The 18,281-nt window shown below is 45.0% G+C and overlaps 1 pseudogene; it reads left to right on the plus strand.

Moving 5' to 3' along the window:
* The first annotated feature begins 11,535 nt into the window (after nt 1-11,535).
* LOC119185263 (mitochondrial carnitine/acylcarnitine carrier protein-like) lies at nt 11,536-17,014 on the plus strand (annotated as a pseudogene).
* Nucleotides 17,015-18,281: the final 1,267 nt, after the last annotated feature.

Here is an 18,281-nt window from a genome sequence, read left to right on the forward strand (position 1 = left end):
AAACTCAGACCTCAGGTACTTCTGAAACGTGAAGCGTTACGTTTATGTCTTGGGATTATTAAATTTGTAGTGATTAATATTTTATATAAGAAAGCGCGTCTGCCTTTTGTTGGTGCAATGTTCCAAATACCAGCATTTAATACATTTCTCGAAAAATCACAGCATATCTACGGGGTGAATGATGACGAGTTGGCGAAGCTCCAGAGAGAATCACCGGTAAAACCGTGAGTCTACCGTGTGTAATTCGCCCAGTCGTATATGATCTAAGCCCGTCAAGAGGAATGCTATGTGTGTATGCATATAAATCAACTTTTATTTCTTTTTAGAGACGATGGATGGCATGCGATGTTCCTTCAATATGAGGGCTTTGTTGTCCATGAAATGTGGGGTGCATGGTTCTGTAGAGCTTCCAGTATAAATTTTGCAGATACTAGGTCAATGCATGTTCCTCGAATTGTGGTTGTTTTCTTATGGCCATTGATATACATCTGAGTGTGTATCTAGAAGCCACATGTTCGATAAGCAATTATGGGTCATGTCTACGTTATAAACGTTGGAAACCAACAACGATTATGAACGGTGCATTCTTGTACTACGCTCAAATTTAATCACATACAAGCATCATCAGCTACAAGTACCGCATCTAGTTCCATAGACAAGTACCACCATCGGTGGCACATAGCCGCTCTAGAGCGGGTACGTGCTACTTGTGGCTACGTACATCAGCAACAACAAACCCAATGGGATGCACATACCCACGCCCTAAGGAGCCTCGCCCCTAAAATATATGCGTCACCACAGAGGAGGTCGCCGTATATTTTGTATAATGAGCCGACGTAATTTTTTAACCAACAGTGGTCTAGATGAAGGCGCCTACAAGTCGTCGTTGTACAGAAGCTCTTAATGACATTACAAGTAAACATTCGGAAAGTACTGGTACTAAGAAGACATATTCAAAGTATGAAAATAAAATTAGACAATATATTTTCTAATATTTGCAGAAATCTTTCCAGTAGGTTCCTAAATGCCATTTCGAGAAACCGCCTGCCAAGATTAGAAATAAAGATCTTAGTAGCAGCAAAGATTGCAGTTCGCCTAGAAAAGTCTGCACTCGGAATGGCTTCTTCATTGCTGGATTGGTCTTTTTCAGCTCGACTACCAGATTTTACACTTGTTTATCAAGTGGGATTATTTGCAATTCTCTTATCAATACGCAAATTCTATCAATCCTTACCAGACACTATCATTCTTATAGACTATCTGTATGTTCATACTTCACCACTACGCCTAACATGTGAAATGCTTTATAAGTGTTTTAGGCCTTACCCCAGGCCATTTACGAGTCATTTGGATTGTGTGAATAAAAAAACAAAAAACCTAACCCTCAATAGCTATACGGATGCACTTTCCGTGGTCTCAGAGAATTGTTCCATATTTTCTATAAAGCCAACGCTGGCATTTATTGCCGTGGCACGCTTTAAAATTTTATCTTATTAGGTAAATTTCAAATATCTTACTAAACAAATTTGATTACTCTTAGTCAAATTCTGGCTAGACTACACGCCCGCAGGCAGAAAATCAAGTCAAATTATCTCCGCTTCTACGCGACTCCGTAGCCGTGTCCCAGAAAAACCGGCCCGATTTGAAGTGGCCTTCAATATAGACGAGACAAAGATCCGCCAAGATTTTAGGTCAAAATTTTCCTCGAAAGATACGGCCTGCGGTTAGGCGTGACATTCCGTAGGCGGCCTGGCCCTGATGTGGTGGCGGAAAGAAAAGCATTATTTTACGCTTTTGAGAGCGGTTTCTCGCCGAGAATGTGGCGGATATAACGACTACAAGTAATTAGAAAACCATTAGTATCACAATTACGTATATTTTCAAGGTTTACACGCAAAGCACAGCCCTAGAATCACCCGCGGGACCACGGGCACATGAAGCAGATGTCTTATCCATTGCACCACAGCGCCACCGCTAGGAGGCGAGTAATCTTGCGGGGTATATATCTACCAAGTGGATTTTTGCAAACCATCTTCGGAACCTTGAACTGTTTTTGTGCCATGTGCATGCATTTGAACAGCGAATAGTTTGTAGGGCTTCATGAACTCGAGACAACAACAGAGAGTGCTTTCGGCTCCGACTTCGGTTCATGGTGCGCCGTTCCGCAAGAACGAAGAACGTGTGTTTGAGCCTCGTTTTAGTGCTTCCCCGTGAATTGCGGATGTTAGGCTCACCGAAATTCGCGGACGAGGCTGTGTTCGGCTGTCGAAACCTGCGTATGTTTCTCTCACGTGCATGCGCTGAGAGAAATTTCGCTTATTTGTGTCGGAAGGTACACGCATGTCAGTGACAGCAGCCTATTCTCAGCTGTTTGAATGCAATGCGCTTTCGCACGTAAACGTTGCATGGGTATTCCAGCGTGCCTATTCTAACATTTTGATTTCGTGCGCGCGAACTGCCGCGAGCTGCAAGCTGGGGCAGCAGCGCCTTTTTAGAATTTTAACGATTACTCATATCTGCAATTAGAACTTATGCGCATTATTTCGCTATGAAGAGTGGTTTTTACTCATTTTCTGTCTTTCACTGATCTTATTTATGGGGAGTGGCTACTTTTAGCTTTATTCAGCATCACACCACTGTTCAATTGAATGCCGATTCCGCGTCAAGGTCAAGTATTACGTACACAAATTAGCGACGGAGAGGTCGGTCTCCCTTCAAATAAATAATGCCTCTGCACATCTGTTTCGCGAACATCGGCGTGCAGTTGGGGTCAAGAAATAGTGCAGACCTAACCTCAAAAGATTGATTGTTACTGCTAGCAGTTCCTCTTTAGAAAATGAAGATTTTTATAGCTGGCACATTATCTCCACACTACTACACTGGTTGTCTTGGTCGCGGTTTACTGTTACAAATCCATGCTGGATTGTGACAACTGTAATTAACATTCAAAAGAGTGAGCAAATGTCGGTGAAGTACGCTCTCCTGCTGACTTAGATTGATAGATTGGTATGTGGAGTTTAACGTACCACCACCATATGTTTATGAGAGACGCCGTAGTGGAAGTCGCGCATGTCTGACTTTAGACAATTTGTATTTGTGAACCGCTTCCCCATTATTGTGATTTGTGAACCCAACCTGTGTGCTTCAATCAAGCTGTCAGGATATGAGTGCTTTATGTCCTCCACTCACAGAGAATGCAGCAAAGTTATTGTATTCATGCGCCATGACCTCACTTACGTTCACCACAGAGTCTCGCCTGATGAAGGGAATCAGTATGTGTGCCTTACTGTGAAGAAGGATAAGGTTGCTTTCACGATTATCGGAGCTTACTTAACTCCATCAAGCCGCCTTGACTGCGAGCGCTTACGCGGTATTCTGACATCGACTCCAAGGCCATGGGTGATCACTGGCGACTTCAATGCCCACCATTTCCTATGGGGAAGCTCCAGGGACAACTCTAGAGGAAGAAAATTGGTGTCCTTAGCCTCGGAGTACGAACTCTGCGTTTGTAACGATGGAAGCCCTACATATTTACGCGGATCAGCCTATAGCAGCTGCCTGGACCTTACATTGGTTTCTCGCTCACTTATCAGGAAAGTGCACTGGTTTTCGGATCTGGAAACGCGGGGCAGCGACCATATACCAACTTACCTGTGTATAGAAGGTTTCACCAGCTCCAAGTCCTCAAGAGGCCTCAAGTACACCGATTGGCCGAAATTCAAAATGTTAATGGAAGACTGCTGTACCGACGGCTCATCATATAACCTAGAGGACTCGATAAAGGATGTCCTGCAGAATACCACACATACACATTTGACTAGTCACAAGCGCACCGATTTCGACATCGAGATTGAGAAACTTCGCGCAATACGCCGTCGTGCAGAACGAAGGTACCGACGGACAAAGTGCATGGATGATTTGAGGCTGGCTAGACGCATTCAAAAGAAAATGCAGCGGCACATGGATAAACTGGCTAGGCGACGTTGGACATCCTTTTGTGAGTCGTTGGATCCACGAAAGCCCCTATCACTGATATGGCGAACTGTCCGGGGTCTTAGCACAACCTTGGGTCAGCGACACCCGTTTACATCTCTGGCACTTCACCTTCGATGCAGAGAGATTGACGTCGCAGAATCTTTCTGTAGAAGAATTGCCGGTGATTCCAATTTCACGGTATCAAGAACGGGAACTTTTGACAACCCACCGCCCTCACGTGATCCCCGTATGGAATGCCAGTTTTCTATGGATGAGCTAGAGGCGGCACTGGCTCTGTGCAGACGTTCTTCAGCACCCGGTCCTGACGGCATTACCTATCGTGCCCTTTGTAATCTTGGAGACGAAGCTCGGAAGGCACTCTTACGCCTATACAACGACTCCTGGCAGACTGGTACTGTTCCCCAGGCATGGAAGTCAAGTCGCCTCATTCCACTTCTAAAGGCTGGTAAATCTCCTTCGGATATTGCCTCATACCGTCCTATCGCACTTGCCAGTTGTGTGGGAAAAACGATGGAACGAATGATTCTAACACGAATGGAGCGGTATTTAGAGCACTACGAAATCTATCCAATATCCATGACCGGATTCAGGCGCGGCCATTCGTCAATCGACAACGTTGTTGATCTGGTGACATATGTTCAACACCAGAAAGCCTGCAAGAGACTGTGCGCCGCCCTGTTTCTAGACGTTAAGGGGGCTTACGACAATGTCACCCATGAAGCCATCCTTAGTGCTTTGGAAACAGTAGGTCTTGGTGGCACGATATATATGTGGGTGTACAGCTACTTACTGCTGAGATCATTTTACGTGATGACAGCGAATGGCCCAACACCTGATTATTACAGCAGCCGAGGAGTTCCTCAGGGAGGAGTGCTAAGCCCTACCCTTTTCAACCTAACTCTCATTGGTCTAGTCGAGCAGCTACCTAGCACTGTAGAACTTTCTGTCTATGCTGATGACATCTGCATTTGGACATCAGGTGTGACAAGGCCTCAGTTTCGCGCCCGCCTTCAGAAGGCTGTTACAACGGCGTCATGCTATCTTCGTAAACAAGGCCTCGAGGTGTCCTGCGGAAAATGTGCAGTGGTAGCGTTCACGCGAAAACCAATGTCTGCTTACAGTATATCGATTAATGAAGAATACATATCGCTCAGCAGAAGCCACAGGTTCTTGGGAGTCATAATAGATAGAAACCTGTCGTGGACTCCACACGTGAACTATGTGAAGAAGTGGCTGATCGCAACATGCCACATGCTCAAATTCCTTGCAGGAAAAAATTGGGGAGTGCCCATATCATCCATGCTACAACTGTACAGAGTGCTGTTTATCGGATTCTTACGGTACAGCTTACCTGCAATGTCTAACACCGGCAAGACCAACCTGCGCGCAATTCAGAGCATTCAAGCACAAGCACTTAAGATATGCCTTGGAATACCCCGCAGTGCTTCAACGGCTGAAACCATTGCCATCGCTCAAGATCACTCGATAAATACGCATATTATTACCGAGACAATGCGCATGCACCTCAGGCATAATGCCAGGACCCCTTCTCACCACCTGGCGAGCCTAGCTGCTGAAAAGCCCCGCACGACATACGGCACTATTGTCTCCAAGCATCGTTCATCGTTTGCTGAGACATACGCACCTGCATCAAAGCCACTGCTTCCTCCTTGGAGCTTGAGCCGGCCGCGAGTTCACTTAATGATTCCAGGAATGAGGAGAAAATCGGACTTACCGACACATGCCCTGAAACAACTGAGTCTATCCCTACTGGAAGAAAACTACAGTAACCACGTGCACATTTACACGGATGGCTCTACTACGCCGTCTAGTTCAGGTGGAGCAGTGGTTATACCATCACAAGGGATAACTCGGTGTTTTAAGACTTCACATGTGACAAGTTCGACGACGGCAGAACTCGAGGCTCTGCGCAATGCACTGGAACACATCAATTCAAAAGAAAGACCAGGTAAATGGGCTGTGTTTTCTGACTCAAAACCAGCGTTACAGTGCCTGATATCAGTTCTCCGACGCGGTTGCCACGACCAGTTGACCTACCAAACCGTGAAACTTCACCACCTGTTAATACAAAAAGGCCATGACATCGTCTTTCAGTGGTTACCTGGGCATAGTGGCATAGGCGGCAATGATTCTGCAGATCATGCTGCTCGCACGTCACATAAAGAAGCGAACAGCGTTCCGATACCGCTTTCAAAAGCGGATGGGGCGAGGCAGATTCGTCAACTGGCCCGCAGTCTCACACTGACTGAGTGGAACACACCAAGCATACGACGTACACGACTGCACGAGCTCGACCCTTCACTACAACTCCGGCCTCCACCCGGCCTACATCGACGTGAAGCTTCGCTTCTCTATCGCCTTTGGCTGGGAGTTGCTTTCACGAAAGCTTATACCACGTTAATCAGAATTACTGACAGTGCGGCGTGCGATGTTTGCGGCACCGACGAAAGCATCGAACACCTGCTGTGTCATTGTCCTCGATTTGCCTCAGAGAGACAAGTACTTGCCAACGCAATGCGGCGACTGGATGATCGGCATCTTTCTGTGCAGGTGCTATTGCAGCAACGTACACATGCCTCGACAGCCCACAAGGCAGTGAAAGCCCTGCTGCGTTTCCTGAGAAAGACAGGCTTGTGTGAACGCCTCTGACATGCGGTAGAGTTCTACACGCTGCAGTGAAATTACTGTCAGTCTCTCCCCCACCCCCTTTTTTCCCTCTCTTCCCTCTTTCTCATCTTTCTTGTCCCCTTCCTTTATCCCCCAGTGTAGGGTAGCCAACCGGATGTCTTTCTGGTTAACCTCCCTGCCTTCTCCCTTTTTGTTGCTTCCTCCTCCTCCCCCCGTAGTGGAAGGCTCGGAAAACTTCCACCGCCAGGAGTTTTTTAACGTGCGCCCAATCTGAACACACGGGCTTATAACAGTTCCGCCTCCATCGAAAATGCAGCCACCGCAGCCAGGATTCGGACCCGCGACCTGCAGGTCAGCAGGCGAGTACCTTAGCCACTAGACCACCGCAGCGGGGCTCTTCTTCTAACTTCAGCGCCTGACTTCTGACTTCTGTACTTGATGTTCATCATCAAATTACGCAACCACTAATCAAACATCAACCAATGGATTTTCAATTCTGATCTTTTTCTGTCTCGCAGCCTTCGGTTTGTTTCTTTTTTGCCATGCTTTCCTAAAATCATCAGTTCTACTTGTTTCGTAGAACATGAGCATCAACATACATAGGCAAGTTTTACAGTAAGTTGCTGCGCGTGCACTAGTACTCTCTTCTTTAGTGCATGACACAGTGCCATACCTCGACAACTGATTAAGGGAAAGTTGTTTGTACTCTTTTATTGAAGTCAAAAGAGAAAGAAAGGGACTGCACATCCCAGTGTATGCCCAAATGCAGAGAGATGTAAGATATCTTGAACAAAACGTGCCATGTAGAACTTGAAAATGTTTCCGTCCTAGACCATCTTGTAGAAAAACGACCATCACAAGACAGCGGGACGAAATGACGACGGACAAATGCCACTTCATGCAGGTGACAGTGAACGTGACGCCAGGGCTGGGCGCCCAGCTGGCGAGGCGACGGCAAAGTGGAGGGTGGGGAGGTTTTCTCTTTTTTTTCGCGCTCACGCTTGTGGCTGAACGGTTCTGCGTAGGTTGATGCCGGCTTCTGGCGCCAGGCTGGCGCGACGAAGAGGGTGGCTCTCTCCCTTTTTTTCTTTTTTTCCCTTCTTGCGCCTGCCCTCACCGGCTGTATGCGTGACTTCCGCGCCACGCGGATGTCCCGGCTATTTTTAGTGCTGCGCTCTGTATAGACAGAATTTTAGTCAGTACGCAGAAGCGCGCCGACTATGTGCCGTTCATTATGCAGCACCTAACTGAGAGTGTATGGACTTCCACTCAGACGCATGGGAACTTTCTAGTTAGTTTCAAAGTAAAAAGTGTACCACCACCATACCACCGCTCCACCAACGATCCGACACGCATGGCGACTATCCAGAATAATGAGAGAGGCATTCGTTTTCCACGCACCTGGGCGCAGCCCGCACAGTAGCCGATTGGAGAGTAGCAGTACAGTGCCATTTAGAGTATTCTTACTCAACTGCAGCTTTTATGTACTTCTATTCGACATTGCCATCGATTACACTGTTCGGGAAATACTGCCCGTTACGCCTTACGAAGGACGCGGTTAGACTAAGAGAAGCTTTGCCCCGAAAAGACACTGTGCTACCCATGGGCAAGGTTGCGTAGCAATAAACTCGTCCTTCGACCTCCTGCACTATGAAACTGCATCTTGGCCCTCTCAGTGGTGTGTTGCAGTCACCAAGTTGCTGCACCAGTTGCGTATTTATTCACTTCATCACTGCCTAGCGTTGCACTTGCTCACTACCACATATGTGAATACCTGACATCACCAATACGTATGAAAGCCTACTCGATTTTCAGTTATTGTGTTGTAGTGCATGTAGAAGACACGAAAAAAATTTCTACAGTGTGCCCATATGTGCTGCAATGTAAATGCACGGTCAAAAGTGATAGCAACGTCGGGACACAAACAGCAAGAGCTGGCCGCGTATACCGGCAGCATCACAGCAGTAAAAAGGCAGTCCTAGCTCGCGTATCACGCCAACGTGTCGATGTCGATGCAGTAGTGGGCATTCCTTTTCACTAAAGTGCCTTCTTATTGTAGGTCTTTTACGTGCACTGCAAGGAAACCAACTGAAGATTTGTTACCAACAAGCCCTCAATACCTTTCTCGTCAACTGAATCGATTGTTGGTTGTGGACCTATGACTGAATTGCCGATGTGTGATTTGCCGATGTGGGGGCAGTTATGACAGCTGCCTACGTCGATCCCTCCGAGTGATAAACAAGACAGTGGAACAGAGAAAAGTGAAACCAGGTGAAAATATTGATCTACACAATGTAACTTCTCAAATATTACATTTCGTGGAATCCTCAAACCAGCAAATTTAGGCAACACAAGCGCTCAGTTATCTCTTCACCAGACAATTTTACAACAGTTTTTCACTTGCCTTTCAAGCAAAAGAGGGGCAATTCACAAATCAAAAATTTTAGGAGCAGTGGTGGCCAACCAGGTAAATTTGCGAAATCTGTCTAGAGTAATTTGAGTCAACAAAGAAATTTAAGTTGTGTTCCGCATTTTGGCAGTGGGCATACATGTATGTCTAGACCCAGTGACATGCCTCAAAAAGACACACTACCGATTTTCGTGCGCCTTTCCGCCCCCAGCAGCGCTGCTGGAGTCTTCGCACTAACTTTAACAAAGCAAGAACACTGCCACCTCCCCGTCAGCGGCTGTTAAACCTAAGCATGATTAATCCACAAGTCGTACATGCACCAACAGGCACAAACAACCTTACAGAGGGTGGACGGAACCCCAACGCCTGATCCACAACCGGAGACATATGAAAAAGCACTTTGATTGCTATGGTGGTGACTTTGTGCTTTTAGTTGAGCACTCCAGAGGCGCATGCCTGCAGAAGAAATCAAATCAACGAAGTGAGAATTGGGAGTAAAGGAAGAAAAGATACAGCACCAGTGAGCATTCTTTCTTTCGCCTTTTTTTGCGCTCATCCCTTACAAGTGACACTTCCCAAGAAAGTTATGCGTTATGTGCAGTTTGTGCGGCGAACAACTTTATCATTCAGAAAAACTTGCTTCAAACAAGACACACCTTTGACACCAACGACATGTCACCAGTACATGTCGCATAGGCAATGAATGTAAAAAGTGTGCTCCGTAGTGACGAAGATGGCTGGAAAAATATTCTTGCTTAATCTGACTGACGATTATCTATTCTTATCTTCAATGCAGTAACTGATTCAATTCTTAGCTTCTCGTTCTTGCTATTACGGCAGAGTTCAGCGAAGTAACGTAACTACCTCGTCTTCTCAAAGCCTAAGAATAATCACTGCAGCATTTAGCTTGTGTAACGAAATTGTGAGAAGAATGCGCCCCTGTGCATAGCTCGACAGATAGTCGTTCCTCGGAAAACAGTAATTACACGAATTAATTGAAAACGCATCGTAGTGTCACTTCCACATGATTAGCGGGCCATTCTAGTTCTTCTACGTATCAGCCTGCCACCTGGATTCAGTGCCGAAGGAATTGTATTCCAACGCTTTAAAACTCAACACGGAATAAATCACACAAAGTTTCAAACTAAAGAACAAAATGTCCTCTTCATTTCGCTGTTACATACTGTTCTTCTCCAAATACTCCTAACAGCTATATTCCTATCGGAATTTTTTATTCCATCCAGCTGATGCCAGCAAATTTTAACTGAAACAATGAATAGACAAAAACAAGTATACAGATGCTAAAGCAATAAGTGGAATGTTTTCACCTGTCCTGTCCTGGAGCAGGTAAAAAATATGTTGAATCTGAATCAGCTAAGCCAGCAACTAGGCTTATGTTAATCTAGAGTGTCATAGATTTTTCTCTAAGTATAGGTATAATGAAGCCATAGTCCACCTCATTATACTAACATAGTCCTCTAACATAGTCCTCTAACATAGTCCATAGTCCTCTGAATTATACTAACATGTCGATGAAGGGTCACACATTTCTTCACACTTAACACTGCCTCGTTTTAGCAACACTCTTTCTAGAATAGCTCTGTCTATGTGTCTTTCTGTCGAATTGTTTGATGGGATATCGGCTGGCTATCACTCTTTTATTGAAATATTCATATCACTCATTTTGCCTTAAAGCAAGTATGAAGGCCCTGTCTCTCCGCACAGACTGCACAACCTTAGCCATCACAATACTTGTAGTGAAATGGAAACCTTTGATAACTCAGCACTTTCTTGAGGCATTTCTTTGTCGAACTAATTTTGAGCAGATTTTCCCCCCTTCGAACAATCAAATAAAACGACTTGTTAACATTTATTTACAAACAGTACCGAGTGGATACCCACGAGTTCAGTCTTTATACAGGTGCATAAAAATATATTATTGGCAATCATCTTACCTCACGGCTGGGCTTTGAAGATTCCAAGCACAGCTAGTGAACTTTAGTTGTGAAATGCGCAATGTTCTTCAGTAACCTTTCCATCAACTCGAAATCTCCGTCGACCATTTAGTCGAGTACATTGGAGATGTGCATCCCCGTACGCTCGAGGTGCATGGTTTTGTGTAGGCTCGTACTCAATCCCTAGGTCGGCCCAAACACGTGTCAGTTTTTCGACTTTTCTTCAGACCATAATGCAGATCAGTTCTATCACTTGAGCTCTGGGTTCAGAAAAAAATGACAGAAAGTTCACTTTGAAATCGCTTCATTGTGCTCCGAAACTCTTCCACACTGTTCTTTTCTAGACGCTAGCTTTTCCATTTGAAAACTGCTGCAGTATAGCCCCCTTCTTTCGCAAGCATAAAAAAAACTTTGCAACATGCCATGACAAAAGTTTGCATAACCTTGTATGACAAAGTTATTTATCAGGTTTTGTCGACAGGATTTTGGAGGCGTGGGCTCCTTTCTCATACGCAACACTCCACAATGAAAGCTGAGCGCCAGGCCGAGGTAGGCTTGTTCCCATTTAGGAAGCGGTGGGTACCTGGTGCCAGTGAAAATTGAACCCACGACCTACCGTAGCTCAAGCGGGCGCTCTACCTCGAGGCTAAAATCCTCCAAACTACACAAAAATGCAACCAGCAAAAAACGTCATCGAAACTGCAAAGCTCGCGCTTCCACTTAATCATGCTATGCCTTTTTTGATGAAAACTAGCAGATACTTCAGCCTGAGAAAGTATGAGGAGTGTTACTTATACAGTTTTAAAGGTAATGTACTTGACTGGGATGCGATGAAAAGAAAGTAACGCGGGTGAAAATGCCACTTGCTGCCAGCACTGATCGAACCTGCCACCTTCAGAGTACGCGTCACCCTGGCAGTTTTCGTATCTATAAGCGCTAGAGTTGTCAAAGTGTCTGTTTCTATAAAAAGAATTGACCCATGAGAGAGAGAAAGAACAACTTTATTTAAAAATAAAAGAACCCCAGTCAGGGTCTACTAAAAAACTATCCATCAGACAGGCCTAGAAGTTGCAAATGCATGAATTATGACGAATGGGCGAAGCTCTAGCGTTGCCCCATATAACTTGAGGGACAATGTGATTCTTAGAAATGTAAACTCATTACGCCATCTAGCCACCTTAGCCAAAATTAGCGAAGGCTTTGCGGAATTGTTGCACGCACGGCGATCTATGAACCTGTACGTGTCAACAGTCGCTGAGCATTTTCGTGCACTCCTAGGATGGGAAGCAAGAAAAAGATGTCCAAGAGGAAAGTCAGCCCCGTCAAAGATTCTTCACCGGTGGTTTCGGCGGCATTTGTCTCATATTCGCCGGCCACCCACTAAACACTATTAAGGTACGACTGCAGACTATGCCGAAACCCAGTCCCGCCGAATATCCGCGCTACACGGACACCTTTGGCTGTGCGAAGAAAACCATAGTGGGAGAGAGTGTGCGTGGTCTCTACAAAGGCATGGATGCACCTCTCAATGGAGTGACGCCAATGCTTGCAGTCTGCTTTTTTGGCTTTGGCATCGGCAACAAGATTCAGCAAAAGCCCCCTGAAGAAGAGCTCATATTTAGCAGGCCCACGAAGACCATGGAGGCAAAGCCCGGTTTGCTGGACCTGTGGACTATGCCAAGCAGCTATACCGCGAGGGAGGAATCCGCAGCATCTACAAGGGCACGGCGGCCTCTTCTGGGCGATGTGCCAGCCAGTGGCCTGTACTTTGCGAGCTATGTGTAGCTACAACGAGTGCTCACACCAAAAGGTGTCTCATGTAAGCACCAAAAGGTGTCTCAGGTGCAATCACTAAAAGGTGTCTCAGGTAATCTCATCAGCCAGCGTCATCACGGTACGGGGTTCACCCCTTCTGCGAGTCTGCTGTGCGCAGCACCTTTGCGATGCTATGTGCGCACTTGAAGGGGATGGTATACCGGGGGGGGGGGGGGGCATAGACGAAGGGTAAGCCCCCCGGGTCAGACATGGCTCACCTTCACGACCATGTGTGAATCTGGCTTATCCGATTTTTCAGGCTCAGCTGAGCTTATGCCGACAGGAGTACAATCCCCTTTACCCGCTCCGAAGGAGCGTCGCAGCAAGACTGAGCGACATTCCCACACTGTCAAGCGTCGCCACTCACAGAGACGTTGGTGCAAACCAACGCACTCCTCAGCAGGCTCAGGTCTGTGCGCCTTTGGGGCACATCCCCCGTACCGCAGCAGGAGGGGGTTGGCAGCCCGCGCTTAAGTTTGCCGGGTGCCGGAGGCAACGTGATGAGTCATGTTAGTCCACCATGTTTCCCCCTCACTGCAGCCGCTGACCCTCCGACTCCAGGTCAGCGGTTTGAGCCCCCCCCCCTCTTAGCCAGGACATCCTCACATTGCCCGTGACGCAACACTAGGAGGTGGGGGGGGGGGGGGGCTCAGTGGCTCGAGAAGTCACGCCTCCCACTAGGCTGGATTACATGGGCACGCGACTACTTACACCATCCCGGCACCTCCGAGCCACGAACGGACTAGAGTCATCACCAAACCAGCAGCGAGGATCCAAAACCTGTACTACGGCCTCCTAAGAGGCTGGATTACAGGGGCTTGACCATTCTCCCGGCCAAAGCAGCACGTCATCGAAACCTCTCACAAGGAAAGCCATCCCATGCTGAGGCCTCCTAGAAGTTGGATTACAGGTGCTTACCAAATCATCCAGCCAAGTCAGATCAGTTCCTACTCCAACTGGCCAAGTAAAATTCAGTAGGGTCATGGTGGAACTCTTCGTTGGACGCTTGTCGGGTTTAATCGGTTCATGACCGTCATCCCATGACCGACAGTGGGAGTCGATAAAATTATTCGCAAGGACCGCGATGCACGTGGGGGCGGAGTTGCTGTAGTGATCAAGGCTAATATATACTGCGTACAAACGTCTGGCATTCTAACACACGAAAGTGTTTGTTGCCCGCTTAAAGTTGGTAAAACAACGGTAATTCTTGGTGCAGTATATAGACCACCTTACTCTCCCAGTTCGTATCTCGAAAATATGCAGTTTTACTTAGAAGGCCTACAGTTCCGCTGCTCTCAAATTATTATTTCTGGGGATTTTAACTTGCCAGGTATTCACTGGTCCGTGCTTGGCGCGGAGCCTCGTGAAAAAGACCAATGTGAACTGCTCCTAGGGATAGTCTTCAGTCATTATTTACAGCAGGTAGTTCAAAAGTGCACGTGCTTAATTGGGAAATCGGGACCGATTTTGGATCTAGTGTTCGTGGACGGCCGTTTTGAAGAGTATGAGGTATAAGTAGAGGCTGGCGTTTCAGATCATAACTTTGTTTATCTTTAAATAAAGCATACCAGTTTGTTCTCAAGAACTGAAAGCACAAATACGCATGTCAAAAATTTTGTCAGAGTCGATGACACAAGCAAAATTGATAACCTTTCTCTATTTTTAGATAGCTTCAGTCAGGCGAATGACGTCAGTGCAATGTGGGCTGAATTTAAAAATATCGTATTTACTGCATCAGTAGGTTCGTACCAGTAAAAAAGAAAAACAAAAATAAACATTTCTTACCAGTAAAAAAGAACAAAAATAAACAGAATCAACGGATAACCTGTGAAATCATACATTTAAAACGAAAAATTAGCAGTGAACAAAAAAATGTTAGGAAAAGATCACAGTAAAATTTCTGCACTAAGCACTGCCTTGCGCACGAAGCTGACTGTGGTTAAGAAAACCTTCTATGATGTTACATTGACTGGTTTTATGAAGGACGACCCACACCGTTTTGGCGCCATTTGCCACTAGATAACGAGGGTCCTAGAGACGTTGTCGTTAATGATGAACTTGTGACTGAATTCTCTCGTATTGCAACTTGTTTTAATGACTTCTTCTAATCTGTGTTTGCTGATATATCCGCAAATAATTTTTCACTCTTCACGCTACAATCACCATACATTTCAACAATGGCTGAGATAGAGGTGTCATAAGAAAGTATTGTAGCACTTTTGCTTAATATTAAAGATAAGAAATCCATAGGTCCTGATGGTATACCAAATGCACTTTTATGCAGGTATTCAGAATGGGTAGGTCGCTATCTTGATATTATATTTAAGGCAACGCTAGAACAGAAACGAATCCCAGATGATTGGCTAGTTGCAAAAGTTGTTCTAGTACACAAACCAGGTGGAAAGCAAGACATAGGAAACTACCGGCCTATTTCATTGACGTGCGTGTGCTGCAAGCTTCTGGAGCACATGATATCAAAATCAATCTACGGTTATCTTGAAAACAAGAGGGCGTTTTTTTTTTCTAATCAGCACGGCTTTCGACGGAGCCTATCTACTGTTACACAATTGGTAGGAACAATTATCGACTTTTCGACTGCACCGAATAAGAGAAAACAGATGGACGCTATATGTTTGAATTTATTCAAGGCTTTTAACTGGATTGTGCTCACCAACTTATTAAAACGGCTAATGGAAATGAGTATAAATTATGAAGTTGTAGCATGGATTCGCTCATACCTCACAGGTCGGACACAATACGTCGAAATAAACGGCACCAAATCGGATCGGCTAAAATAACTTCAGGCGTACCACAGAAATCTGTTTTGGGACCCCTCCTTTATTTTATTTACATGAATGATATTGCTAATGACATAAGTGACGACATAATCGTCAGGTTGTTCGCAGATTATTGCCTAATATACCAAGAAATCAATAACCAGAAAGATCAGGCGTCACTTAGGCAAGCTCTTAGAGCTGTAAGAAGATGGGCCAAGTGGCAAATGAAAATAAATTAATCCAAATCAGTTATGCTCTGAGTCACGAACAGAAAAAAATGTATCGAAATGTCAATATGAGAGGAATGCCGCAACTCTAACCGGAAGCTGACTTGATAAAATACCTAGGCCGAATCATTTCAAATTACTTAAGTTGGAAACCACACGAGAACAGCATTTGTGCAGCTGCAGAAAAAAGTTATGGCTTCTTCGTCGCAAACTAAATCTAGCAACACCATCCGTTAAGCTGCTTGCATATTTGACCTACGTAAGGTCAGCGTTCGAATACGCCAGTGCAGTGTGGGATCCCTTCCAGTCGGGGCTAATAAATCGAATTGAAAAAGTACAGAGAAACGCCGCAACACTAATTTTATCGCGTTATTCACGAAATGACTCCGTTTATGAAACGCTTCGGTTGCTTGAATTGCCTACGCGGGCTCAACGCCGGTAAGTCGGTCGACCTAAATTTCTTTTTTTGTTATCAAAAGAACACCTCAATATTAAAACTAAAATTTGTCTTGTTCCCAGGCCCTCCAACAATGCCAGATAATGCAATCAATTTGTGTTTTCGGTTTCAAAATGCAATCTTGACGAGTACGCGTATTGCTTTTTTCCACGAACGTTAAAGAGTGCAATCAGTTGCCAACACCTGTACTGAATTCGAAGAGCATAGAAAGCTATGAAACGTGCATTAAAATAATGTCGTGAACATTGAGTGTTGCTATAGTATTGCACATATACTACCATGTTGATCGAAAATACATCGCGTAGTTACTTCGTAGTGCATACTGTACCACCATCACAATATATGCATGTACGTTTTTATTAACAGCGCTTTTAAAAGTATATTTTTTCTTTGTGTATATTTATAACTTCTCCCTTAATTACCATACGCTCGACTTGTTTTTGTTTTTGTTAACATTTACTGTACCCACCCTGTTACGGCCATAACGGCCAGCAGTATTTGGAAATAAAAAATTATGAATAAAGGAGGAGTGAAAAACTTGCTGGAATAGAAAATATGCCTATGAATAGAAAATATGAATAGAAAATTGCTGGAATAGAAATATGAATCCAAGAACCGGTTATCTCATTAGGGACAAAATATCCCTTTATTACGAGTAATTTCTTAGGACAGACTGCTTGATGTATGCCTTTTTGTTACAGGGTTCCATGAGAAGCCTCAACATCTAAGGATATTTTAGTAAAAATAAACTCATCAATACTGTTCTCGATAGGCAACGCACGCTGCTCAATATCCTAATATTGCGAAATTCATGCACAAAAACTTTTACCTTAGTCCAAATCTGCACCCAGAGTTCACACTCCATCAAAAACAACAAATTTAAAAGTGTTTTTGCAGAAAATGCAAACAATATTGGGGTTTTACTATTTATACATGGTATTTCTTATGATAATGGTCCCCTTAAACTATTTCATTGCAATAGCAATTATGTGGGCACTCTCGGCTCGATTTTGCCACCGGTGTCGGCGTCGATGTCATGCACCGTATATGTATACGTGTCAATATATCTGAATATGCAAGAAAGAAAACAATCCCAGAAAAAAAATGACTCCGTCACGCGAAATGGAATCGAACGTGCGACCGCCGCGTCGTGAATGTGAACTGTTACTGAGCCACTGAGAGGTACCTTTTTTATCGCTCAAACGGCAAGCTATTCATATCTACCACTTACCGCTGTTGGTGGGCATCTCGGGGGGGGGGGGGGGGACAGAATATCGTGTTTTAAGCGTTATTTATTTATTTATTTATTTGTGAAATACTGCAGGCCAAAAAGGCCCAAGCAGGAGGGGCACAAACACAAACACAATATCAGTACATGAGTGACACAGCTTCACTAAAATACATCTGTGTAAGAGGAGAGCGAGTAGAAGATAAACATCAAAACAAAGAAAGCACGCGATCAGTACATGAGTAACACAGCTTGACTAAAATACATCTGTGTAGGAGAAGATCGAGTAGAAGAGAAACATCAAAAAAACATCAAGCGATATTGGGAGGGGGGGGGGGGTCAAGATTCACAGAATTAAACATTGGGTTCATCAAGATCGAAGGTTTGGAGGAAATCAGAAGGCAACCCAGACAACGCTCCGACAACCTGAGGTTGTCCTGAGGATGACCTACACCGTACGAAAGTATGACCTGAGGAAGCCCTCAAATGAACCTCAAGTGGTCCTAAACCAGTCCGTTTGTCCGGCCTCAGATCGTCCTCAGGGCATCCAGAAAAGAGCACATTATGATGAGTCTAGTACTTTTTGAGGACGAAGCATACAAGACCTAGGCACTCATCAGACCTTACGAAAAGTTGCTCTAATTCTTCTTTTGGAGCGCTGAAATGACAACTGATCAATCAAAAGTGCCTGAACATGCACACTCTTTAAAGCACTGCCTGTGAGGTTTCAGTAACAATTTCTTCAAGTATAGCAATAAAAACAGCAA

Source organism: Rhipicephalus microplus, chromosome X (genome assembly GCF_043290135.1).
Source record: "Rhipicephalus microplus isolate Deutch F79 chromosome X, USDA_Rmic, whole genome shotgun sequence".
NCBI classification, from domain to species: domain Eukaryota; kingdom Metazoa; phylum Arthropoda; class Arachnida; order Ixodida; family Ixodidae; genus Rhipicephalus; species Rhipicephalus microplus.